The sequence below is a fragment of the Myodes glareolus genome, chromosome X (assembly GCF_982192425.1).
Source record: "Myodes glareolus chromosome X, mMyoGla1.1, whole genome shotgun sequence".
In the NCBI taxonomy this organism is placed as follows: Eukaryota; Metazoa; Chordata; class Mammalia; order Rodentia; family Cricetidae; genus Myodes; species Myodes glareolus.
The window spans coordinates 134199218-134225108 of NC_142053.1; the positions used below are offsets into that span (position 1 = coordinate 134199218).

Genomic DNA, 25891 nt, shown 5'->3' on the forward strand with positions numbered 1-25891 from the left:
CACACACACACACACACACACACACACGAAACCTCCTCTTCACTCCACCTGTCCCCTCCACTAAACTCTGCAGAGCACTGTGAATCTCGCCCACAGTCCACCCAAAATGCACTGCCTCGCCGCATCCTACATCCCTCCACACACATTTACTATGGGCACTGCAAACAAATAGGAACCGTTCTCAACTGGGGCCCATTTTGTGTTCCCAGATTTATCTGGCAATGTTTGGATCCATTTTCAGTTGTTGGCTGAGAGCTGCCTCAGAGGCTAGTCATTTTCTGGCACTTTCAGTGTTCCCTGTAAAAAGAACCAAGTGATATTTCTAAGGTAGAAAACTGTGGATGCTTACGGAAGGAACTCACAGCATGAATTAGGACGTTGAATTCTGAGAGACTGTGGGTAGACTACCAACAACAAAAACTGAACTTGATTCTCTAACCTCCGTATGACTATACTTTCAGTTTCATTTTTTTTAAATGGTGCCTTAACCAAAAACATCACTCTAATTGTAAACACAATAGACATTCCAAATGACAGAGTGATGTGTTTCACTTAGGGACCTTGTTTCACGATGTAGCTGAAAACATTATCAGAAGCTATGTGTGCAGCTCTGTATCGATATAAATTCCCTTAAGGTCATCCCCAACAGATAAGTATCTAGTCTTTGCTTTAATTTATCCCCGTAGCAAGGAACACATTAGCTCCTAAAGACTACTCATTCCATTTCCAGACAGTGCGATCTGGAGGCAACATGCCACTGGGATTCAAGCAGACACTGGGAGCCAAGCAGATCTGAAGCTCTTTATGGCTGTTCCAGAAGACATGTGTAGTTTTGGGAAGTTACTTAACTTTTCCAACTCTTATTCTTTTTAGCTACAAAAAAATAGCCTGGCCTTTAGTTATATTTTAAGATCACTGTGAAGAAATAAAGTAATACAAGGAATATAGCACAACTTATAACACAAAATAGATACTCAATAACGATTAGCTTCCTTGGGAGCCCAAGAGACGGCTCAGCAGTTATAAGCACAGGCTGTTCTTGTAAAGGACCCAGGTGTAATTTCCAACTTCTACAACCATATGTCTCTCCAGTTCTAGGGGATCTGACTTCTCCTCCTGACCTCCAAGAGCACTAGGCCGATAGATAGTGCCCATGTATGCATATATGCAAACAGTAACATTCACACATGTAAAATAAAATAATAAATCTTTTTATAACCATTAGCTGCTTTTGCGCTTGCTCCTTCCCCTCACACTCTAACTGTAGGCGTCATCTCTGTGACTCATTCTGCACTTGATCCTCTCTAGTTTTAACCTCACAAAAGTAGAGAATTAATGCAGTCCATCTTCCCACGAGTCTGAGACATCCCTTCTTCACTGAAACACACTGGGTGCCTGCCATTGCTCCTTATCCAGCCTGCCTCTGTGGACTTCCATCATCTGGTAGGTCTAGAAGCCAAGGCTCGATTTTGCTCCGAGCAGGTAGCTGAAATTCTGCACTTCCCAAAGGCCAAATACATGTGTGGGTTGTATCTTTTTAATATGCTTGTGCACAGATAGAAATAGATTCTGTATGAAGCAATCGTTCTTTACAACAAAAGTCCCCAGGAAACGTGGGCCAATACTCTCCTTGCCATCAGGAAATGATGACAGAAATGGCTTTCTGTTTTCTGAGGGTGCTGTGTCTTCTCTTTTGTGCAGCTGCTCGTGTCGTCCTTGCCCCTTGCCCTCTAGGATGAAGAAGGCTTTCTGTCTCTCTTTACAAGGAAAAATGTATTGTTTCATAGAAAGAATAGAAGACATACATTCTGCATTGAGGTGGCCTTGTATTTCAGAAGTTCTGGAAGCTTTGTCCTTGATGGTTGCCAGGAGGTGGCTTGGAAAGGTGTAGCTGGAGGTGGAAAGAACATGGAGTCCTGCCATTTGAAGTGGGATCTTTCATAGTACCGAGTTCCTTTTCCGTGCTTGAAGCCTTTGATGATTTCTTCTGGTCGTCCTGACATCTGACTGGAGAAGAAAATCATCCAACAGAGATTTTGCTTTCTTTTAACTATCACATGATCTTGTGTATGTGTGTGTGTGTGTGTGACCATGCGTGTGTGTTCCTGTGTATATATAGACATATATACCAAAATGAGATTAATAGTAATCTACATCTGTGTACTACATATATGTATGCTTAGGTCCTTGCCAGGGGGAGATGTGAACAATATCTGTTCACAAACCTCAATGTTCCAGAGACAAACTGAAATATGATTCCACCACAGTTCACCCTGGTGGGGACCAAAGAGCCTTTAGGCTTACTTATACAACATGGGTGAGGGGCTATTGACAGGAGTGTGGGTAAGCCTGTAGCAACTACACTGGAAAGCCTTTTCCCAGCATGAATAAAGGCTTCCCCTTATCCATGTAAATGAAGGTCCTTCCCCTAGTCTTCCCCAGGTTATATAACATAACCCCCCACCCCCAAGAGCCTGAGGCCACAGTGCAATTAGGACTGTGAGGAATGTCTGAATGCTCAGGAGAGGGTCTCAGGAGGCTCCTAGTCTTTGCCTCCTTCTTTGAAGGAGTTTCCTCATTCCACAGGTTCCATAGTGATTCCCACAGAGATGAGCTCTTGCAAGTAAACACAGTTGAGCTCCTGGCGAAGGCAGCTATTTTGCTTGGGGGATAGTGAAGTACAAAAGATTACTACAGGACAATCCCGGGGAAGACAGGATTCTGTTTTCAAAGGAAAGGGAAAAACTTGTTGTCTCACAAAGTCATATGATCTTTGCCCATAATGAAATGAAGAAGCCTCAGAAGCCTCAGAAGCCCAGGGTCAGTACTAGTTTGCTGAATGACATCTTCCAGCTTTTAAGAAGCTACTTGGCTTTGAATTGACATTGAAATGTAGAAACATGAAGGGCTTCCTTCTCCAATCCTTAGGAGTTCATTGGCAACCATCCTACTGCCGACTAACCACTAATAACCTTAGGTTCATTCTGAGGACCAAGAAGAAAGGGAAATCTTCTCTGGGACTGACTTGACTTCTGGAACAGAGAGACTGCTTTATCCCTTGTCCTGTTCCTTACTTGGTCTGTATATAAACATACAATGATGTTCTGGTACCATTATCTGTATAAAGAATCACCAATTCTCAGACGGTGAGGGAACCTCAAAGGACATTTGGTTCCAATCTGTATTCAAATTGTCAGGGCTTAATAATTATATAATAGTCACTTTGGCTTCTCTTGGAGTCTAAGCCGCAATTAAGTGTTTCCGCTCTCCCCCTCAAAATAAAAAATCCCAGCCCTTTGCCAATACTCAGGAATACAAACAGAGGACTTAGTGCTTCTGTCTCCATGATGGGCTACAGAAGGAACCACTGAGACATAGGAGGGCCAACACCAACAACAGATTCCGCTTACAACTTCCTGGGCTGCTGATGGCTGCATGCCTGATCGTGCTACAAGCCTCCCTTCTGATGCTCTTTCTGCTCCTTCGGGGGGGTGCGCAGAAGTGGCTGCTATCCAAACCACAGTTCTATTCAGCAGTTCAAGATTAGGAAACATCTATTTGGATCTGTCTTTCTATATAAGGACCAGATGGTAATGATTAAAATTAAATTAATGTTTGACAGTCCATGAAGGGCATACATTGCATGGTGTGCTGCTTGTCCAATCTGTCAGCTTGTTTCTCTCAGTTCAGGTCAACAAATGACAGCTGAGAGCTGCCTCTCTGGGTCAAAGAGTAGCTTGTTTCTGTGCTATGGAAATGGTTGCTCGGTTTACTAAGTGAAAGGCTTCCATGCTGCCAAAATCACTAAGAAGGCGCTTTAAGGGGAGAGAATTCATTTTGACCCCAGTCTCCAGCCACCATCTCCTGAACAAAGTAACAACTGCTTTCAGTTCAAATTCAGAAATGGGGAAATCTGAACCTGGCTGAAGAACAAATGTGCCAACATCACAAAGCAATTTCTAATTCTAATGACAGCCTCTTTCCTCACATAGCTTCTAGAATGTGTGGGCAGTGCTGATGTGTTATTGATAACATATAAAAAAAAAGGCATCTATGATATCTCCTGTTCAAATCACTGGCCTACCAGTGCTCTCCCTCAAAGAACTTTCAAACGCAGACTTTTGTTCTTGCCCTTGGCTAATCCAGGGACCATTGGTCCCATATTACATCATCTCTCTAACTGCTTAAATCCAAAGTACCATTTTAACCTTTACACCTTCTCTCAAGGATGTTGGTGAAATTTTAGAATGCTCTGCAATTATTCTTTGCATTTATTCTTTAGAGGCAACAACTGACGAATAGAAGAATAAGCAACTGAAGCAGGCCAGGGGCTGGAAGAGGAGATGCGACACCCAGACGGCCCTTCAAGATAAAGCAGTTACTGCCCTTGATGCTAGCAATGCTGACGGAAGGAAGATTTCAACTGTCAGTCACTGTCCAGGCACCCGCTCCAGTAAAGAACACTGCTTGATTGAAGACCTTATCATTCTAAGGGCAATGACTCTCCCTAGCTTGGGACAACTCTGGGGGTCCATTCCTATACCTTAAAGATCCCTGTTGGGTCTTGTCTCCCCAGTTACCACCTGAATCTTTTCTCATTTCCTTCAGGTCTTTGTTCAAGTGCCATATCATCATGATATGGCATCTTTCTGTCTAAAAATAGCACACATTTACCACTTACCCACAGCCCCATTGCCTTCCCACTCGAGTCTTAGTTTCTGCTTTTCATTCATTCATTTCTCTTACCAGCACCTCTAATTATTTATATAATTACCTACTTGTTTTGTTTCCCATCAGGCTCCCCTTTAGAGTATAACTCCTGCAATGACTGGGCATTTGGCGGCTCTGGTCCATTTTTTTAGCTCTACTACCTAGCAAATTGCCTCCCATGAATACAAAGATGTATACTATCTGTGAAAGAATGAATGATTGGTTGCCTAGAAACATAGCTACCTCTTGTCACTCAGGCTGCTTACCTCTCTCCCATCCCAAGAATGGGTTGCCAGGGTAGTATACCAGTCTCTGGAATAGACTCTGGAACTGCACTGACCAATCTACTTGGTGAGCAGTTTCAGGGCTCTTAACACATGCCAGGATTGTTCCAAGGACTCCAACAATACATGTAGCCACAACAGCTAGAAGTAGGCGCTACTATTCCCACCTTAAAACTGAAGAAACCGAGGAACAGAGAGATTAGTATGCCTAAATCATATAATCCTGTAAACTAGAATTTGCGTTCAGAATCTCTGCTACACAGCGGCTGTATAATTTTAAGTAAGTTCCTTTTGGAATTGGCTTATTTGTTCATAAAATGTGTACAATTTGAGTCAACTGCAAAAGTATTTCATGAGATTGTATATGTAAAATGCATAAGCACTTAGTCTCCGTAATGCTCATCCAAAAGTCATGCTTTCTCTGTGTTAAGTTGAGAACCAGTGTGGTCAAGCTCAGAAACTACCTTTCATCTAAACTAAAGATCTCCTGACATGGGCAGAATCACTGGAATCAACAGCCTAGCTGCTCAGGTCAAGGTAGGCCTGTCTTCCTAAAGATTTCTTAGCCCACAGGGTCTTCTGGACCCTGGCAGGCCTTGGACTAAACAGCAAAGGTCAAGTGCAACCGTCTGCAGCCATGGAGGACCCCCCCCCAAAAAAAGAGTAGCTCTGGGTGCCAACCAAGTAAGTTCTCTGTCATTTTTTAATCAGTAACTCAAGTAAAATCTTATCCTTCTCAAAGATCTCGGATACAGTTTGATAGCTGAGAGGTTTCGCCAGGTTACCTCACCAAACAAATTTCAAATCAAATTTCTCTCTTATGCTGCCTTCCATAATCTTAAAAATACTTTTCATTGTACAAAAATATGTCACAATCATTATACAATATATGTGTCTAAAACTTCTGTTTTCACAAACCCAAAAAATTCTTGTGAGTTCCAGAGAGCCGAATTAAAGGATTCACCTTAAACAGGTCAGATACATCCCCCTCAATTCCCTGGTCCTGAAACTTTTTCCCCTTAATTTAACTTTGTCCTCTGTTCTGCCAATACCTTAACCAGGTATAAGAGACACCAGACATTTCCATGCCACAAACATCAGACAGGAGCAAAGAGACCAGCTATGCCAGGATGTGACCAACACCCAACCTTCTCAGGTTCCCCCGAAAGATGACACCCACAAATAAACAGGAAACAGTCTTGAGAATCTGCCGCCCCAATTCCTTTGACCTGTGGTGCCTAATCGCCCGCTTTTTCATTATAAAAAGAGATGGGAATGTAATGGTTGTTCTGTCTCTTTAAGAGACAAGCCACACCCTCTCCCTCCCCCGTCCGCTGAGGCAGGCTGATCTTCAGCTTCCAGCCTGAGCTCACTCTCTTTTCCATCTTCCTCTCAGAGAGGCAGCTTCGCTTCTGCCTCTCTCCCCACTTCTCCGCTTCCCCCTTCTCTGTCTCTTTTCTTCTCTCTCTCTCTCTCTCTCTCTCTCTCTCTCTCTCTCTCTCTGTCTCCCTTTTTCCTTCCCCCTCCATAACCCTCTGAATAAATATTCAACCTCACTCTGCATGTCTTGTCTATCCATGTCTGTCTCCTGCTCGCCCACCATGTGTCTCCCAGCCCAGCCTGGGATCAGTTACTGCTTGGGGACCAGCTACTGCTTGGAGACCAGCAGCCGCCTCTGCCTGGGACTGGCTGTTCCTAGAGTCTGCTGTCTGCCAACACATGGCCCACCATCACCATTTGGGACATACAGCATTTCTGCTGCCTACTGCCACTGGGGATCTTGCAGCAGTTTTTAAAAACTCATAAAACCCTGTATTCCTGATGCTGTGTGAACTTTTAAATACTACTTTTCACCTTTTTAATTTCAATTGTTATTATTATTATTTTTAATGTCTGTGTACATGTATGTGCCACGGTGTGTGGTGGGAGATCAGAGGAAAAATTTGTGGAGTCAAGTTCCTCCCTTCTACCTGTACATGGTTCTGAGACTTGAACTCAGGTCTTTAGGCCTGCATGTAAGTGTCTACCTGCTTAGCCATATCACTGGTTCCTGTTTCGGGGGTTTGAGACAATGTCTCACTAGGCAACACAGATTGACCCAGAAATCATAATGATCCTTCTGCCTCAGCCTCACAAGTACTGGGAGTAAAGGCCCAAACCTCCATCCCTGGCTTGTCTTATTTGGTGTTTTCTATATTGACTGATTTACTGTTGCCCAACCTCTTGGATTATATTGCTCATCCACTCTTCTAATGCTCCATAAGGCTATAGTCACCCCCATTTGCACTTCATCCTATCCCTGTAGACAGGGTGATGGCTAGAATCAGAAGTCTTCACTTTTGTCCTTTTGTGTCACATCTTGAAATAAAATCATTCTGATAGATGCAAGCAAATTCAGATACCATAACTCGCCTTTTAGAGCTAGCAGAAGTCCTAGGTTTCCATTAGCTGATGTAATCACTTAGGCAAGTCAAAGCCCAACCTTGAGTAGTGTACTAACTAGAGCAGTGCAGCTCACCCTACAATAAAGTCCATGGCCTCCCAACTGTGAGGATAACTGAGAGTAGATAGCTCGGGCCCCAGCTCCCTTAGAGACTGCAGCAGTCACCTTGATGAGTTTCTGGGGCGACCATCTATGGTGACACACATGTGAAAGAATATAAATTCCCACCCGTCTTGGCCCAACTGAAGACAATTCTGGGATAACATTCTAGTTGCAGAGGTCCTTTGTGGAGTCTTTGAGGACATTATTGAGACCTCGCCACAACTGACCTTCTTCTGCTCACTCCTGTCTCTTCTCTTTTCCCAGATAGTGCTCTCAAGGTACAACCCTGAGTAAACATAGTCTCCTAAACTTTATCTCAGAATCAGATTTTCCGAAGGCGTGACCTGTAAGGAAGGTGTGCCTGTCCAAGGTCATCACTGCACGGTCTCCGTATTCCCTGAAAGACCACTAAACCCACGCAAAACAATGGCCTCACAGGATGGAAGCTCCCTGGCTGCCCCAGCAGCTCCATCCTCGGTTATTGTTTTTAATCTCTTCTCAGAGGCATGACTAGTCTAGTCTGCTTGCTTTCACAAGCACATAAATGGAGCTAGAAAAATGAAGCCCATTAATCAATTCTTGCCTTCGACTCATCACCTCACCTCGGGGCTCCAATGCCTTGAGGAAGTAAGACAGATGGCCAGGGGTTGCCACACAACACTGCCTCTTTGCTTTGACCTCCTGAGTCCTCTGAGAATTTATCAGTAAACAACAAGCTCATTTAACTGTATGTCAAAAGCAGACAAAGAGTCAGTCATTAGCACTAATATAAGCAGCCAGTTGCTTTGCACAGTTTTGGAAAGGTATGATATATTTATAAACATGGCCTTGGGCAGAGTCAGCCTCTCTGATAACCTTTTTGAAAACAGCCATCCCAAGCCTAGTATTTGCTTTGACCATGAATGACATTTTGATTTGAGTAATCTTTAAAAAATTTTGTGTTTTTAATGGTCCATAAAATCATAATATGCTCCCTCACGTGTCAACTTACCTGAAATAGAACCATATGAAACTCAGCTTCCATCTGATATGAGGACCTGAAGCACAAAGGGGACTAACAGGAAGGAGTGGGGGAATATGTTTAATAAATAATGTATTTGTTTATGTGTAGGAATTTTTTTTAAAACTTAAAAAAAATAAGCTTTTAAAAATAAAACAATGAACAAAACAAATAGCCCTAAAATAAGTAAAATGGCTGCTTTATTTAAGTGTGTAGCTTTGTGTTTGCTATCCTAATAAAGTGACACAAATAATTGCAGCTGTGTATAATTAATTGTCAATATTAAAAAAAATTCTGTGGGAAGATACTTCATCTAATTAAGTAGACCTTCCTAAGTGACCTTTTGCTTTCATGGTATACAGTCACATTCCCAGAAGCACATGAAAAAGTAATTGATTAACATCTGATTTGTGATATTAATTTTATTTATTTATTTGTTGAACATTTATTTATAAATAGTATCTTATATTTTGGATTTTAATATTTTTACTTCTTCTTTGACAATTTCATACATGTATGTTGTGTACTTTGAGCATTCACCCCCATCATCTTCTCCTGCCCCTCCTAACTCTTTCATGTCTCTTTTTGTTATTTGCTTTAATTAGGGTTGCTTGCATGAGCGTGGCTGTGGGGTTGCTTAGTAGAGAGAGCATGGAGCACACTCCCAAAGAAAACCAATGCTCTTTCCCCTAACAACTATTAACTGCCGATAGCTCCTCAGCTAGGAGTGGGACCTCATGAACTCCCCCACCATAGATGAGGGAATATAGATGGGCTCAATCTTGTGCAGCTGATCAGTTGCTGTAAATTCAGGATCTTTACATTTTAAAATTTTGTTTCTTAATTCATTCATTATTTTAAAGATAGAGTCTTATCTGATAGCCTGGGCTGGCCTGAAATTCACTGTGTAGTCCAATTTGGCTTTAGACTCTTTGAAAACTCCTCCTGCCTCAGCTCTCAGACGCCGTCTTTCTCTGTCGCACAGCCTGGAGCTTGCTATGTACCCAAGGCTAGTCATAAGTCTTGTTTCCCTTGCCACCCACATTATGGCTCTGTGTCACATGATTAGCTCCGTTTCTTTTATGTTGTTGCCTTTGGAAATACTGTTTCATTTCTGATCTTTGGCTCTCTCTAGATCACCAACACAGAGCAGGCATTGTTAAGCAGACATGAATACTGATCAATATACTGTCTTTTCTAGTGGGAGGCTATCTAATTGACGCTGACGTCAATTTATATGGACAATCATAGCTGCAGGAACAGGCGCTTCTCTCCCATCCACGCCATTATATTTTGACTCAGGGTGCCAGCTCTCAGAAATCTTTGTGCTGATAAGCGTCTGATTCCCTTGGACTATCTGAACATGATTCTAAAACGGCTATGATTCACTGCTGGTGGAGTCACCTGCCATTTAGAATTCCGCAGATCCTATGGCTCATGCTGCGAGCTTTGGCTTCTATGCCCCAGATGCTTACAATCACTTCATTCAAGGCTCCTTATAAAGCAATTACTTGGATCCCTCCAACAGGAAATTGATACAAGCTTAATTAAAATATCCTTATAAAAATACTTCTTACGGTTGTGAACGTCATTGTAGAAGGAACTGCCAAATTTTAACGTTAAATTCTCCTCCGTTTCACCTTTGGTTGTGGGAACACATTTTAAATAGAAAGATGTTTGTCATCGTTGAAATAGCTTGGATTTTATGACCACCCCATAATCTCCAAGAGAAACGTGAGCGTCTGTCCTTGTTACAAAGCAGCTCCTGTAGCCGAGCTCCTCAAGAAGAATCTCTGCAGCGACACTGGAATCTGCGTCTTTAATAAGCGTCCCAAGTCAGCCTCGTGCCCGCTCCGCACGTGCCCTGGAGGTTGATTATTTCAGCGTAGGCATGGTTCCCACACTGTCACAACCGGTTAGTAATTCTCTGCTCTAGAAGGAAATAGCAGCGTTCAGTGATTACCTCTACTGAAACGTGTGACTAACCGCTGTAAAGATGGTGTGGCTGCCCCACCCAGGCCCTGTTTACAAGTCTGGCACACCCATCCCCAGCTGCTTACTCTAGTTTACCCAGAGCCAGGGCTAGCTCTGTTTACTTTATATTTAGCAGCTCTGAGTGGTGGCTGCTAACAGCTCACAGCTGTACTCTTCTGTGAAGAACTGCTCTCAGCTGGTGGCCACCTCACCCTGCAATGCCTACAAGGTTACACAGCACAAGTAATGGCTGAGTTCTGTGTGTAGATTGAGTGTGTATACTCAAAATGGTTTGACAGCTTTCATTCTAATTAAGAAAGCTCAACAGGTAAAGTCTTTGTGAATAATTCAAAATCCTCAAGACTCTGAAATCTCAATGCTTTTTATACCAAGCATTCTAGCTACTTAGCCTGTAGGAACAAACGCCTTTTGCCACAAGGGAGAAGAGTCTGGGATGCTGTCCTTGCTCTAGAGATCCCTATAGGGTCAGGCTGATGCTAGCTAGACTTCTGTTCAAACCAATTCTTTCCTTAGCTTCCATGATTCCCTGTCCTGTTTTCTTGTTCCTTTTCTTCCAGGTATCTAGGTACACTCCAGAAGATTAAAAAGTACTGGCCAGAGTGTAACAGAAAGGAAGCTTCACCCATTATTTTGAGCATTGTAATGGATTATATGGAGGTTTCTCTAAGGGTTTTTAATATGATGTACCACATGACCCAGACTTATGACTATACACCAAAGGCAACTATACCAACTTCTGTAGAGATAGCTGCAGATGTAGTGTTATGCTCATTATAGCATTACTCACAACACCCAAGATATGAAGTCAGCCTCAGTGTCCATCAGTGGATGGATGGTGGCTAAAAGAACTCAAGGAATGTAGTAGATACAAAGGAATGTTGTTCAGCCTTGAAAATAAGAAAATGCTGTTGTCTGTGACAGCTTGGATAGACTAGGAAAACATGATAAGTAACAGAAACAAGACACCGAAAGGCAAATAGTGCATTATTTCCATTACACTTGCGCAAGGAGTTGAAAAGGATGAAAAGGTCAAGGATATAGAAATAGAATAGTAGTTACCAGGAGGATAGGATGTTGGTCAAGGTATGCCATGTTACTGTTATGTGGGATGTACATATCTAAATATCAAATGTATAGCATAAAACTATAGATAATGTTATACACTATAAATTAAAGTATAGATTTTAGATGTTTTTACGATGTGGGATTCCCCTTTGTATGCTGTGAATACAGTTGATTAATTAATAAAAAAAACTGGCTTGGCCTGATAGGGCAAAAGAATGGAGGTAGGCAGGGAAAACTAGACTGAATGCTGGGAGAAAGGAGGCGGAGTCAGGAGACATGGAGCCGCCAGAAACAGAGGTGCTAAAACTTTGCTGGTAAGCCACGACCTTGTGGTGATGCACAGATTAATGGAGATAGATTAAAATTAAGATGTAAGAGTTAGCCAATGAGAAGCTAGAGATAATGGGCCAAGTAGTGATTTAAATAATACATTTTTCTGTGTAATTATTTCAGGGCTGAACAGCCAGGAACTAACTAGTGGCCTCCTCCTACATTTTTACCATAGAAAAAGGTAACTGAGATGATGAATATGTTAGACTGCTAGACTGTTATAACTGTTTCACTCTGTAAATGTATATATCCAAGCATCTTACAAATAATTTTTTGAAAACCTATTTGATTTGACATTATATTACATAAGTCAAAACCGTTGTTCAGCAGTTGAGGAACCATCTCCTAAGCAAATGTTATAAAAATAGCAAAATCAATTTGGGATAAATTCAAACAAGTGGGGGAAGCAGGTAGGTAACTGCAGATCTTCACCTCTCCTCCATTTCTCCAAGTCCAGTCCCCCATCTCTTTGTCATCTCTGTAGCCAATCACCTGCCGCAGCCTCCCCTTCCTCTTTGCCCCCAACCCCAACAATCATATAGAACTTCTCCTCCAACCTTCCTCCCCACCACATCCAGCAGGCATTCCTTGGGAAGCCATGGGCCACTCCCAATAGGGAAGCTACCTGCAGATCTTCCTCCCCCCATTCTCATCTTCAACTCTGTAGAAGACAACCTGCTATTGCCTCCCCTTCCTTCCTACTTCCCTCTCCAGTGGATAGTGCAGATCTTCTCCTACAACCCCACCCCCTCACCCCATTGCTTTATTAAAGGTCCTTAAGTCCAGTCGGCATTCCCTGGAAACCAGCAGGTCACTGGCCAGGAAGGCAAGGAGCCTCTTCTGATCTTCACCTCTCCCTCCTCTCCTCCAGTACTACCCCCATCTCTGTAGCAGACCGTTTATGTGACCTTTTCCATTTCTCCCCCAACCTTCCTCCCCACTCATCTTGTTCCAGCCTCCAGTTCCAGCAGGAATTCTCTGCGAAACTGACAGCCTAACCTGCCAGAAAAGCAAGTAGGCCAGCTACATACGGAGAAATGTAAGCACTAGCTTTTGATCTACAGTGGTGTACTGCCTGCAGGATTGCTGGGGCAGAGCTTATGGAAGTAAGCAATCAACATCTGATTTGACTGAAGGCCCACTCCATGAGATGAAAGGCATACCCGACACTACTTGGGTGATCAAGAACCTGAGACTAGATAGCCTAGCAACCCAAGGTAAAACCAAATAATGTTGGTGTAAAAAATCATAGTGAAAAATGGCTCGTGATGATGTTCTATGCTAGATCAGTCAGTGCCTTGCTCAGCCATCATCAGAGAAGGTTCTTCTTGCATCAGATGGGAACAAATACAGGGACCTACAGCCAGACAATATGTAAAGACTGGGGGACCTTGGAACACTAAGTCCTGAAAGAGATGTCTCCATTAAAGTCCTCCACTCAGGGATCAGGTACTCTTCAGAAGAGAAGGTGGAAAGCATGTAAGAGTCAGAGGGGATAGAGGACTCCAGGGAAGCAAGGCCCTCTACATCAGCAGGATAGATACAAATATGAACTCACGGATATTGAGGGAACATGCCCAGGGCCTGCACAGGTCTGCACCAGATGGGCTCCTAGAATTGGACAAAGTGGACGCATGTTCTCATCCCTCACCCAGATACCTTTGCTAACCACTTGCAAATGAACATTTAGTTTCCGCACTGGGCAAACAAACTACTCTGAGTTCAGTTTCTGGTGGGCCAGCACTACATTTTCTGGTCAACAGAAAATGAACTTTGTGGCATCGTTGGAGGTTCCTTGTTGCATAATTTTATGTCAAGGCTTTTTTATATATCGTATCTTTATTTTATTTAATTTATATGTGTATTTTTCTCTCTTTTTACCTTAAAAGTTCTTTGTATATGTATTATGTCTTCCAGTTTTTTAATGGGATTCTTTAGTGTGTGATATAGACTATGATTGGATCAATACCTGTTTCTTGTGCCTTCTCTTGGGCTCTTTTCCTTCTGCTTGTTTGTTTTGTCCAATCTTGGTGTATTAGTTTTTGTTTTATCTTATTTTATTATTATCCCTCGAAAGTCTACATTTTTTGTTTCTGTTTTGTTTTGTTTTATGAGAGAGAGAAATGGGGTAGATATGGATGGAAGAGGAGTTGAAGAGGAACTAGGTGAAACAGATGGAAAGGAAACCATAATCAGGATATATTACGTGAGGAAAATGCCTATTTTCAATAAAAGGAAAAATAGAATGAAGAATTAATAACAAAATGTAAATTTGAAGGTCAAGATTTTAAAAAGAAAGGTGTGGCCTACCCTTGAGTTTTTATGCTTGTATTGTGTGTGTGTGTGTGTGTGTGTGTGTGTGTGTATGTGTCTTGAGCTTTTACTTCTTCTATCTTATTATCATGTAGAAAGGTAGTCAAAGCTTCATTTGGATGCTCTTCTGTCACTCTTTTTTTTTTATTTCAACATCACTACCGGGTACACCAGCATAAAGCTAATGTTTGCCCATTTGGGAAGAAAGTTGGTTGAAAAGTATATAACTCATATTAAAGAATGTCTGACAGTGGGATAGCACTTTTAGATCATTAATATCGATGAATCTTGGGTTATTTTTGTAATTAACCAAAGAGAAGGATTCTTTAATGATTGGTTCAGTCTTTCTATTGAGTTAGGAAGTTTGTTTTGATTAGAAAAGCGACTCACTCAAATCATTCCGTAGAGTTAAGTCCCCACTTGATCTATGTGTGGGAAGAATCAAGTAGGTAAGAATGTCTTGTAGTTTTTCTTGTTTAGATATTTGAGATGAATGTTAGGGTGTAACACTATAGAGATTCCTGACTGAAACAACATTAGACACAAAAGAATATAGAGAAGTAACTAGACAATGCTAAGACCTACCCACGGTGACACTAAATCTAGAGGGCCTTACTACCCCCTATTTTCAAGCATTTGAAGTTAGGAAAGATGAGATTCCATGTAAGAACCAGTGAAAAATAACTGTTAAATAGGCGAGTAGAGGGGATACAGCAATGGACTTCTAATGCTGTGGAGAAATTTTAGATAAATATCAGAGAATCGGTAGCAGTTGAAATATGAAAGTTATAAAGCTATTCGAATGAAGAAATCATGAGACAAATTACCAGAGTAGGTAGTAAAACCACCATTTAAAGACTCATTAGATGCTCATTCATCTTTAAGACAGGATTTAAGAAAAATAATGAGATCTACCTTGTGTTGCTGCTAAGAAATGAGCTAAATGACCCATGAGAGGACTTTTCAAACCCAAGTGATTGTGTTTAAATGCTAAAATCCATCTGCTAGAATAGAAATTAAATCCAGTAAGCATTCTCCTCAGGAAAATGGAAAAAAAAACATTCTTTATATGAGCAATTCACTATTTGCTCTCACATTCTTTCTCTTCATCCCTTTCAAATTAAAAACTAGATCAAACCTATCTCAAAAATAATTTTCTTGATATCAATCCCCAAGAATGGGATTCATTGCTTAATATGCCAAGAATGTCAAGCAAACTTCCCTAGGCTTCATATTGTTAACGGTTTCCTAAACTTTATGTTGAGAAATACTCTGAATCTGCATACAGAGGTATGTGGATGGCCAGTAATGCCTGTCCTGCTCAGGCGGGGCAATTAGAGCACATTCAACAGACACTTCCTGCTCCTGCTGCATAGCAGCCCGAGGAAGAGTGGTTAACCTCAGATTTAAAAGGTGATATTTTGATATTCTGAGGTATGTATGATCTTATGGTTATTAATGAAATTTGTTTTTGTGTGATGGTCTCCTTTCAAGAATATGACCATAGCAGCTAGTATTTATCCAATAAAAAGAGAGCCAATAGAAGATGGAAACACACTAAAATTGCAGAAATCTTTTCTTCAAATCTAGTCGAAATCTAAGGTTGGAAGCATAAGGTCTGATTTAAGAGAAGGAGGACATTGGGGGTGGGAACAGAGAAGGGTGGAGGAAGGGACTGGGTGGAGAAGAGGGAGGGAAGGGGAAACTGTGGCCAAGATGTAAAATGAATAAATAAATAATTTATTTATTTATTCTTATAGAGAAGAAACAAAACTGATGTTGTGTGGTCATGTACCACATTGCGTAGCTTAGCTGAGGGCACAGGCGGTATCCCTCTACTATTGATTATGGAACTAATTCCACAGCACACAGTTGACCTACAGTTATAATACATTCCCAAAGCTATAGAATTCATTACAAAGCTACATTGTCTATCTATACCTTACCTAGAACTCTAGTCTGCAGTGTTTAGTAACTTCTATTTCTTTTGATGGCCAGACATACTCAACCACTAAAAGACCTTCAAGGTCCAGTAAGTAAGTCTTGTTTGTAAAACCTAGTTGAAATCTTTCTGGGAATTCAACCCAGAGTGTTTCAAGTCCAGAGTCAATATCCTTTTCCTTACTCTACCATTCAAAGTTGTAGAAATCTCTTATGTGCTCCTGGTGCCTGTTGTAATAGGAGGCCCTTATATAGTGCACACATTCCTTGCCTGCTCTGCTTCAGTTGGGCAGGGGAGACAATATGACTATGTTAGCTAGAGATGAGGTGAAGGTAACAATGGGCTATTGCCTAACACACTGAAACTCAAAGATTTATCAAATGAAAAAAAAATAACCGAATGAATGAATACAAGGAATTATGAGACTCCTTAAATAATTGGAGAAAAGTGCCGTTTGAACTTGGAACAACATGAGAAGGGTGAGACTCAGAAGCTGACCAGGACAGATAAGACGACTGTTTTCCTACCTTGCTATTATGGGCCATAATTCTCCTAAAACTGGAAAACAAGGAGAGCTTTGCATAGGAGGCACACATGTCTGTGGGCAAATCCCACGACAGCAAGGTTAAGCGTCAGATCAGCAGGGGAATTCATGCGGGCATGACGAAATTTGGCTGCATTTAGTCTAAGCATTCTCTAGAGTGTGTAGCATGAAATAATGTTATGAGCAAGATCAATAAAGTGTACAATTTGTTGTAATTGTGCGTCTGGCCTAGGACAAACAGACTTTCTTCTTCCAGCAATTTAATGTTAGATTGGGAAAATACATCTAAAACACAAGAGCCTTTAATGTTATTGGAGTAAACAAGTGGGCTTAAGTTGGATGACTAGAGAACTTCAAGTAATTTCTGAATGAAAAATGGAACTTGTTTTGGATTTACTATTTTATGCATTGCTCCTTTTGGGTTTTAAGCAGTACTGCTGTTCTCACTTTTAGAGAAAGGGGAGTAAGGTTTGAGCATTTCAGTGTTTGGATATAAGGCTGGTGTGCTGGCTAGTTTTGGGTGTCAACTTGACACAAGCTGGAGTCATCAGAGAGGAGGGAGCCTCAACTCTATGAGATCCAGCTGTAAAACATTTTCTCATTTAGTGACCAGCGAGGGAGGGTCCAGCACATGGTGGGTGCTGCCATGCCTGGGCTGGCAGTCTTGGGTTCTATAAGAAAGCAGGATGAGCAAGCCATGGGGAGCAAGCCAGTAAGCAGCACCCCTCCATGGCCTCTGCATTAGCTCCTGCCTCCAGGTTCCTGTCTTGAGTTCCTGCTCTGACTTCCTTCAGTGATAAACAGTGATGAAGATGTGTAAGTAAAATAAACCTTTTCCTCCCAAACTGTTTTTGTTGTTGTTGTTGTTTCATCATAGCATACCCTAAGAAGGCTGGATTGACTCAAATTAGTCTTCGTTCTTTTTTTGTTTTTTATTTTTATTTCATATGCATTTGTGTTTTGCCTACTAATAGGGCTGCATGAGGGAGTTGGAGTCCCTGGAACTGGAGTTACAGACAGCTCTGAGCATCATGTGGGTGCTGGGAATTGAACCTGGGTCCTTTTCAAGGGCAATCTTAACCACTGAGCCATCTCTCCAGCCCCTACTCTTTGTTTTTAATGTGCTCATACAGAAGAATATGTAAGTCTTGGGAATAAATAGTCTAGAATCTACTAGCAGAATAAGTTTGATTAATGGGAACTTTATCTTACAGTTATTCAGACAATGTTTCTTCCTTTTATTATTCATTGCTTTCAGTTATTTATTAAATGCAATAATCAGATGAAATTTTGTGTTCATTTGGATTTTGATAACATTCTAACCAAACTGGGTTTTGTTGCTTTTTTTTTTCTGAGAGAAGGTTTCTCTGCCCTGGAACTAACTCTTGTAGACCAGGTTGGCCTCGAACTCACAGAGATCTGCTTGTCTCTGCCTCCCAAGTGCTGGGATTAAAGGTGTGCACTATCACTGTCTGCTTTAACTACCTACATAGGGAATTACAATATGATTAGGGAATGTCTTAGTCTGCCTCTCTGTTTCTGTGCTAAAACATTGACCAAATACTACTTGGGAAGGAAAGGTTAACTGTAACTTAGAGGCTATAGGAATGCAGGGCAGAAGTCAAGGCAAGAAGTGAAACAGATACCATGGAGGAACACCACTAACTGGCTTGCATCTTTGGCTTGATTATTAGATACTTTTCTTATACTGCCCAGACCCGTATGCCTAGGGGTAGCACCACACACAGTAAGCTGGACCCTTCTGCATCAGTTAGTAATGAAGAAAATGCCTTCCAGAGGCAATTTTTCAGTTGAGTTTGCTGCCTCCAAGGCATGTCAGGTTGACAACCAAGATTAGCCATCACGGTGTGTCGCGACCGCCTCGACCAGCACCGGAGCTCTTCTGGCAGGCAGTTTACTCAGGAACTCATTTCTTTCTTGTTTCTCACCCCAGGCAAGCCTCTCCAAGCCCTTAAATAGCCTCAGGCAGCCTACCCTGGATCGCCAAGTGGGCACTGTCCATAGGTCCACTTATACGCAAGCAGCATAAGATCATCGCGTGATCCTGGCCTTAGCCAAATAAGGTGTTGTTTACCACTGAGAGAGCACTCACTTTCGGGATCGTGGAGGGCGGCAGCCGGCGCCATCTTAAAGGTGCGGCTCCACCCAGCTCTCTACAACAGTGAAGTCATGTAAAAAGATATTCTTCAGATCTATTTTCTCGTAACCATAGATAATGCCAACAAGGAAAAGATACTTCCCTGCACCACCGCTGCTACATATAGGCTGTGTATTTTGAACTGAAAGAGCACCGGAGGGTGTCTCACACGCGTGGAGACCCGTGCCCAAGAACCAGGTCCGAGAGCCACTGGATGCAAGAACAAGAGGCAAACTTTAATGTTCACAGGCCTGTGGGTGCTGCAGTCACATGGAGAACTGAGCACCCCGAGCTACGTCTTGAGGTATCTTTATATAGGCAGAAGCAATGTTACAGAAGCAGAAGCGCAGTTACAGGGGTCCCATTGGTCAGTTTGAATGAGGCGAGGGGTGAATTTGAGGGCAGGCCTCGTGGTCCTTGGCCTGGACCAAAGAAACCAGATAACTGACCTGTCCCTATCTCAAGCATATATGGTCAGTCTTTTGAAGTCTTTGTTTCCACCTAGGCCAGATGTCTTGACCATAAATCCCCTGTCCCACAGCCTGATAAGGCTGTCCTGGGTATCTCACCAGATGTCTGACCATAAATCCCCTGTCCTGCAGCCTGATAAGGCTGTCCTCGTTCTGACCTCAGGTATCCTGCTTTGCTCAGCATTCCGGGGGGCCCTTCTCTGAACTGAGCTTCTTTGCAAAATGACATAACTGTGGCTAAAATGAGTTGGGGTCCTTCAGAACCTTTATGTAACTTGTTAATATTGCTTGTTTCAAACCACATTTAGAAAACATGCAGAAATATTTATTTTATCTTATGTTCTTGAGCCCAGATGCAGCTGAGTTTTCTGGGGAAATTAGAAAACTAATAATATACAAATTATATGTTTTATTGTTTAATGATAGAAATACAAAATTACACCTTTAGGGGTTAGAAATGAATCTTCGCAGAAGCTCACAATACCTGAGTGTTCTCCATTTATGACAGAACAGGCTAGTATAGCTGGGAAGTAAAAAGCATGCAGGAGCAGTGACAGCGATAGATAGAAATTGGTGGGGAAGTACTTTCATGCTCCCTAGATGAAATTATTCTAAGGTACATGTTGTACATCATAGCAATATTATGGCTAAGTTCAAAATATTGTAGTCTGTGTGGGCCACATGGTCTCTTGTGTAATTATTCATCTCTGTGTTCAAGAGTGAAGGGAACAACAATATGTAAATGAATCAACATGGTTAGGTTCCATTAAAAGTCTTTGTGATCATGAAAGTTTGAATCCCATTTAATTTTATGTTACAAATAGCTCTTTCGGACATTTGTACATAATTGCAAGCATAGAAAGCCTTCTTATGTGCTGAATTTAATTTAGATGTTAAAGCTCCCTTCAAAAGCATATTAAAGACTTTGTCTCCATGGTGGTATTATTATTGGAAAGTAGTAAAAACTTTAGTGAGAGGTTCTTAGGTCATTTTTGCCTATAAGGGGTGCTGTAAGATCCTAGTTTGAACCCTATCTTTTTGCTTCCTATCTCATGAAGTGGGGAGATTTCATCCCAGACTCCAAAATTTTGAACAAAAATTGAGCCTTTTGTCTTTATAAATTAACTATCATTATCTAAGATATTTCATCATAGTGATAATTACTTGACTACTAGATACTGGATAAGCTGTACACAACCAGGCTGGGTTTGGACAGTAGATTTAGTTCACCAACTCTTGTTCTGTACTATCTCTCAAAGTTTCTCTATTGATTCTACAGTAGCTGGAAAACCTCCCTTACTATTTTCTTTTCCTTCTTTGTTAAGTTTTCCACCTCACCCAACAGTGTTCCCTGGAATCGAATCCTCCCCCATCCCAAGCCTCCCACCCCCAGCCTCCCACCCCCCGCCTCCAAACATAGACCCAGCACTTGGTCTGAGATCTGTTTCCTAGAGAAACAAAATTAAGACACTCATAGTTGAGTGTTTGTAAAGCTTGACATTGTAAAGACCCCAGGAAAGGGTCTTGGAATCCCAGAAGTAGGTTTAATAAAAGGTTCTTTTCAACATATTCTCAGATTCATGCATAATGGGTTAAAAGATTAATGGGTTAACTTTTTATTATTCCAGTCTTCTGACTTGCATCAGAGATAAAACTGAGAGTGCTAATACCTGCAATGAGCCCAAGGCAGCCATTTCACCTTCTTGGATGCACCACTCATGCTGCGCTTATCAGCAGTGAGGACACCGAGGTTCTTCATAGCAGCAGGTGCTGGTGACTCAGAGTCAGCCGAGCCGTGTAACAGTCCACAGGAATCCAGGGGTGTTGGGCCGGATGATAACCATTGCAGCAATCTCTGTAGCCATGGGGATTTAGGAAATGTGTTTCCTTCCCAACGCTCCCTGCAAATAACCAAAGGACGGAATTATTTCTAGATCAAGAACAGCAGGTGGGTAGACGGGGCATTCATTTTTGAGTCCCATCTCGCTCATTTTATGTAGTAATTGCTTTCTCTGCAAATTGAAAAGGCTTTCTTCACCCTGTTCTCTGCTGTTCCAGATGGCTGTACCCTCCCAACCTGGCAGGTTCCTGCCTGTTGGCAGTGAGGCTGTGAACTTACTAAGCGCAGTGTTTTTCGATCTTCAGACACAAATGAAGCTGCCCAGATTCTCCGATTAATCACAGCCTTCTCCTTTGAAACAAGAGGCTGTGACTCGTGAACTACAAGGAATTCTGAAGCCATTTCAAGCTCTAAATGGTTCTGCTGATTGCTAAGGGTTTGATTAACCAGACTTAATTTCCTTTAGTTCTATTTAGTATGCAACACGCAACAATATGTAATTGCAAACTTAAAAAATACCAAAAAAAAAAAGCTGACAATCCAGTACCAGATTTGGATATTTACAAGTTCTCACCAAATCCTTCAAAAATGTATTTTAATTGGGTTTCTATTAGCAAGTCTGATCCACTGGGACTCCTTAATTGGGAAGGTAAGTCTTCACTCCCTTTCATCATTTTCTCTCTCTTTTAGCCCCAAATAGAAGGAAATTCTCTTTATTAAGATGCAAATTTCACATTGAGCATGAGTCCCCCCAAAGTAAGCTCTCACTGGGTTCTTTCTGAGCCTAAGCCTCTTGAGGGCCTGACTTTCAAATTCAAATACAGGGGGGCTATTTGCCAGTGTGCTTTTGGCAGGTGCATAATTGCCCCCTTGAAGTAAACAAGTTGGCAGTGTTGCTAAAGAGGAAGAGATTCTTATTTATTTTGTATGAGAATTAGGTTCTGCATACAAATCCCTCTGAATGCTAGGGCTTCAAATTTTCTGTATGGTTTTCAAATGAAAAGGCATCATGAAGCCAGTGAATGCTTTTGGTCACAGGTCAGGGAAGTGTAGCCATGGCAATAAAAGCCATGGTGCCAGGGAGCAGCCAACCAATGTTCCGGTCTATAATCATATTGAAATTACTAGTTTAGATTCCACATGCCGTTTGAAAAACACCTTCCTCTTGACCTGGTGCATTCAGATGTAACACGACAGGAGTAAGGCAAGGTCTCAGTCAAGCATTGGGTGATCAGCTTGTCTTTCTGCCTGTGATAGTCGAGGACCATATGCTGCAAGCTGAGGTGGAGGAGCAAGAAAGGCTATTTTTTCCCAACAGTTAGCTGCCAAGCTCTGGCATTCTTTCTTCGTGTTGTATAACTTGAGACAGGAGGTATATTTCAGAAGCACGTGGACCACTAAAACAAACACACACACACACACACACACACACACACACACACACACACACCTCACTAAGGTTTTCCTAAAGGCTGATCTTGTTATCACATTCCCATCTGTTTTCCAGTGATGAAATATTTTCTTTCATTGTTGTTGTTGTTTCAACACAGGATTTCTCTGTGTAGCCCTAGCTGTCCTGAAACTAGCTCTTGTAGACCAGGCTGGCCTCTGTAAACTACGCTAGCCTTGAACTCAGAGATCCACCTGCCTCTGCCTTCCAAGTGCTGGGGTTAAAGATACACATCACCACCACCCAGTTAGGATAAAATATTTTTATTCATGGATTTATTCTTTGGCTGTAACTTCCTTGTTTTAGTATTATGCACATAATTCTGAGATGCATATGACACCATGACACCTTTGCTTTCGAATTCAAACAAACTATAATCTTTGTTATAGTTAATACATTCAAAATTGTTTCAGATTAAAAGGAACACACTGAACCAATAATTTCTACTTTACTGGATACAGGTAGAGTGAACAAGCAAGAAAAGGGACAGAGAGAGCCAACAGCACGATCGACGTAATTGTGTTTAAAGAAAACTACCATGATTTCATTTAACCTGACCTGACCGCCATGAGGGTTCTAATTATATGTTAATTCTGTGAGATTTATAATCAAATGAACATATGATCAAGTAAATTCTATATTTGAGAATATAGAAATGAAGTTCATCAGAAAACTTCAGTATTTTATCCATGTGGCCAGTGGAGATAGGATTCTATGGCATTTCTCCAAGTTCCACTTTGCTATCCTCACAACATCTGTGCTCTTACTCTTAGGAGACCAATAACATACTTAATGGAATATGTCTCTGTTTATCCAGGAGGAGATGTATGAAGACACGGAAGCATAAAAATCGCTACCCTGTGAAAAAGTACAGAAAAGGGGACACTCATAAACAGACCAGAGTTTGGAAAGCATATTTAGCTATTTTGTCAAAAGCTATCATGTGATATAATTAAAAAAGCACTACTTTTCCTAGAAAATTATTGTGCAAAAGCAACTTGACAGACAAGAGAACAAAAATGCAAATATGAACAAGATTGAAAAATGTGCATTGTAATACTGCAAATGTGAAGAATGCTGCAGACAATTTACTTGTTCATTATTAGGCTAAATAAATTACGGTCAAGTCGCACAGTGATATATTATATAACTGTTATCAGGAAAACTGTTTACATGCCCTGACCATATGGAGATCTTTGAGATACATCTATATCAGATAGATATACATATATGCATATACCTTTTTACAATGAGAAATGAGCAAGTACTTTTGTTAGCAGTGGAAAAAATTCAATTTACACTTTATAATCTGAGTTACTTGTATTTGCTCTTTGGAAATGACAATTACTTCTATAGAATAATAATAAAATAAAAACAAAATGGGTAAAGGAAAAGCAAATTGCTAACATTTTGTCCTGCTGTTTCTTCTGAATGGGCACTATGCTGCTTTAGAAGAGTTCAGCTCTACCTTCCTTGATGGACCGTCAACATTTGTGTCCATGCTTAGATGATCTAGGTTCATCATTATCAATGAATATCTTTGTACTTTGAGTCAATGTAAAGAGCTCATAGAACTTCTTATGGGACATATGGTTTATTATCCCAATCCCACACCCCTATCAGGGTTACCTAGAGTAGAAGGCATTTAATTTATCCATTTCAATCTTCAAGGGATTTTTCCCCAGATGTAGAATTATCAAGGCCCATTGAATGAGTCAGGCTTCACCCCTCCACACACACACACACACACACACACACACACACACACACACACGTACCTATTTCAAAAATGTGTATAAATCTGGACTGTATCTCCTATTCATTAGTAACACGATTGTAAGCCTTTCCCCATGCCTTCAAAGAGAAGGTCCCCTGCATTTCCAGTTATCTTAGCTGCTCTCCTCTGGGCATTATCCAGTTCCACTATGAGTTTTTTTGAGAGGTTTCAGAATCAGAGTTGCAAATGACTTTCTCAGCATGGTAGTGCAGGATTTTACCCAGTGTTCTGTTTGGTTTCTGTTGCCTTTGGTCTTGACAAATCCCACTATGTGCCAGGTTTAGGAACTAGTTATCAAACTCCATTTAGTCATTCTTTGCCTTCTGTAAGACACAAAAGCCTCCAGCTGAAAATGTAAACTGTTCAGATGTTTCTAAGTCATAGAATCCCAGAACAGACCTAAAAGGGTCGTTAGGTATTATCTTGTACAAACTCTCATTTTACTAATTTACTGATAAACTGAGGTCCAGAGAGATAAAGCAAGAAATCTAAATTAAAAAACCCCAAATTCGGATTCGGGCCCGCGGCAGGGGCCCGGGCGAGGGGGAGCTAGGACTCTCCCCGACCCCATAGACTCCCAGGTCAGCCTGCTCTGCTGGCTCCACCCTGCTAGCTTCCCCACCAGCCATCCCAGCTTCCATCCAGAGGGCCTTCGGAGTGGTGAGTTGAATCGGGCCCGCGGCAGGGGCCCGACGAGGGGGAGCTAGGACTCTCCCCGACCCCATAGACTCCCAGGTCAGCCTGCTCTGCTGGCTCCACCCTGCTAGGCTCTCCCGCATGCCATCCCAGCTTCCATCCAGGTACAAATTTCTATATTTCTCCCCTCCCACTGAGGCCATAAAATTTCCCCAGTTCAGCTGCCTTGCACACTGGGCCTGCTCTGTAGGGGCATCCCGGAAAGAGGGAGTGCCTGTGCTTCAATACCCTGCCTGGGGAAAGGTAGGCATTCTATCAGTGAACTCCCTGCCCAACAAGGGAACCTGACCCGATACCAGAAGTTCCAATAGAGAGCATTTGATCGAAGAGATGGGCAGACGCCAAGGCAAGACCTCCTCCAACAATCTGAAAAACAACATGAAAATATCAGATCCCAACGACCCTACAACAGAAGGATTTGAACACTCTAACCCAGATGAAGTGGAAAAAAGTGCCATTATGAAAGCAGTAGAGTCCCTTAAACAGGATATGAATAACTCCCTTAAGGAACTGGTCGAGAAGTATAACAAAAAGTTTGAAGAAATGAGTATAGAAATGGATGAGAAATATAACAAAAAGTTTGAAGAAATAAGTAAATCCGTGAGTGATACCCTGAGAAACCAAGAAGAAACAATCAAACAAGTAAAGGGAACAGTCCAAGAATTGAAAACTGAAATGGAGGCAATGAAGAAAACACAAAACGAGAACCGGCTGGATATGGAAAACCTAGGCAAACGAGCGGAGACTACAGAATCAAGCATAACCAATAGAA

General features: G+C 41.7%; 1 long non-coding RNA gene across 1 annotated transcript; it reads right to left on the minus strand.

Annotated features, from left to right (window-relative positions):
• Positions 1–8943: 8943 nt before the first annotated feature.
• Positions 8944–21159, minus strand: LOC148117509 (uncharacterized). The gene is made up of 2 exons (XR_015736897.1): positions 21027–21159; positions 8944–10471 (listed from the first exon to the last, which is right to left on the minus strand). It is a non-coding gene; the product is annotated as an uncharacterized LOC148117509 (long non-coding RNA).
• Positions 21160–25891: the final 4732 nt, after the last annotated feature.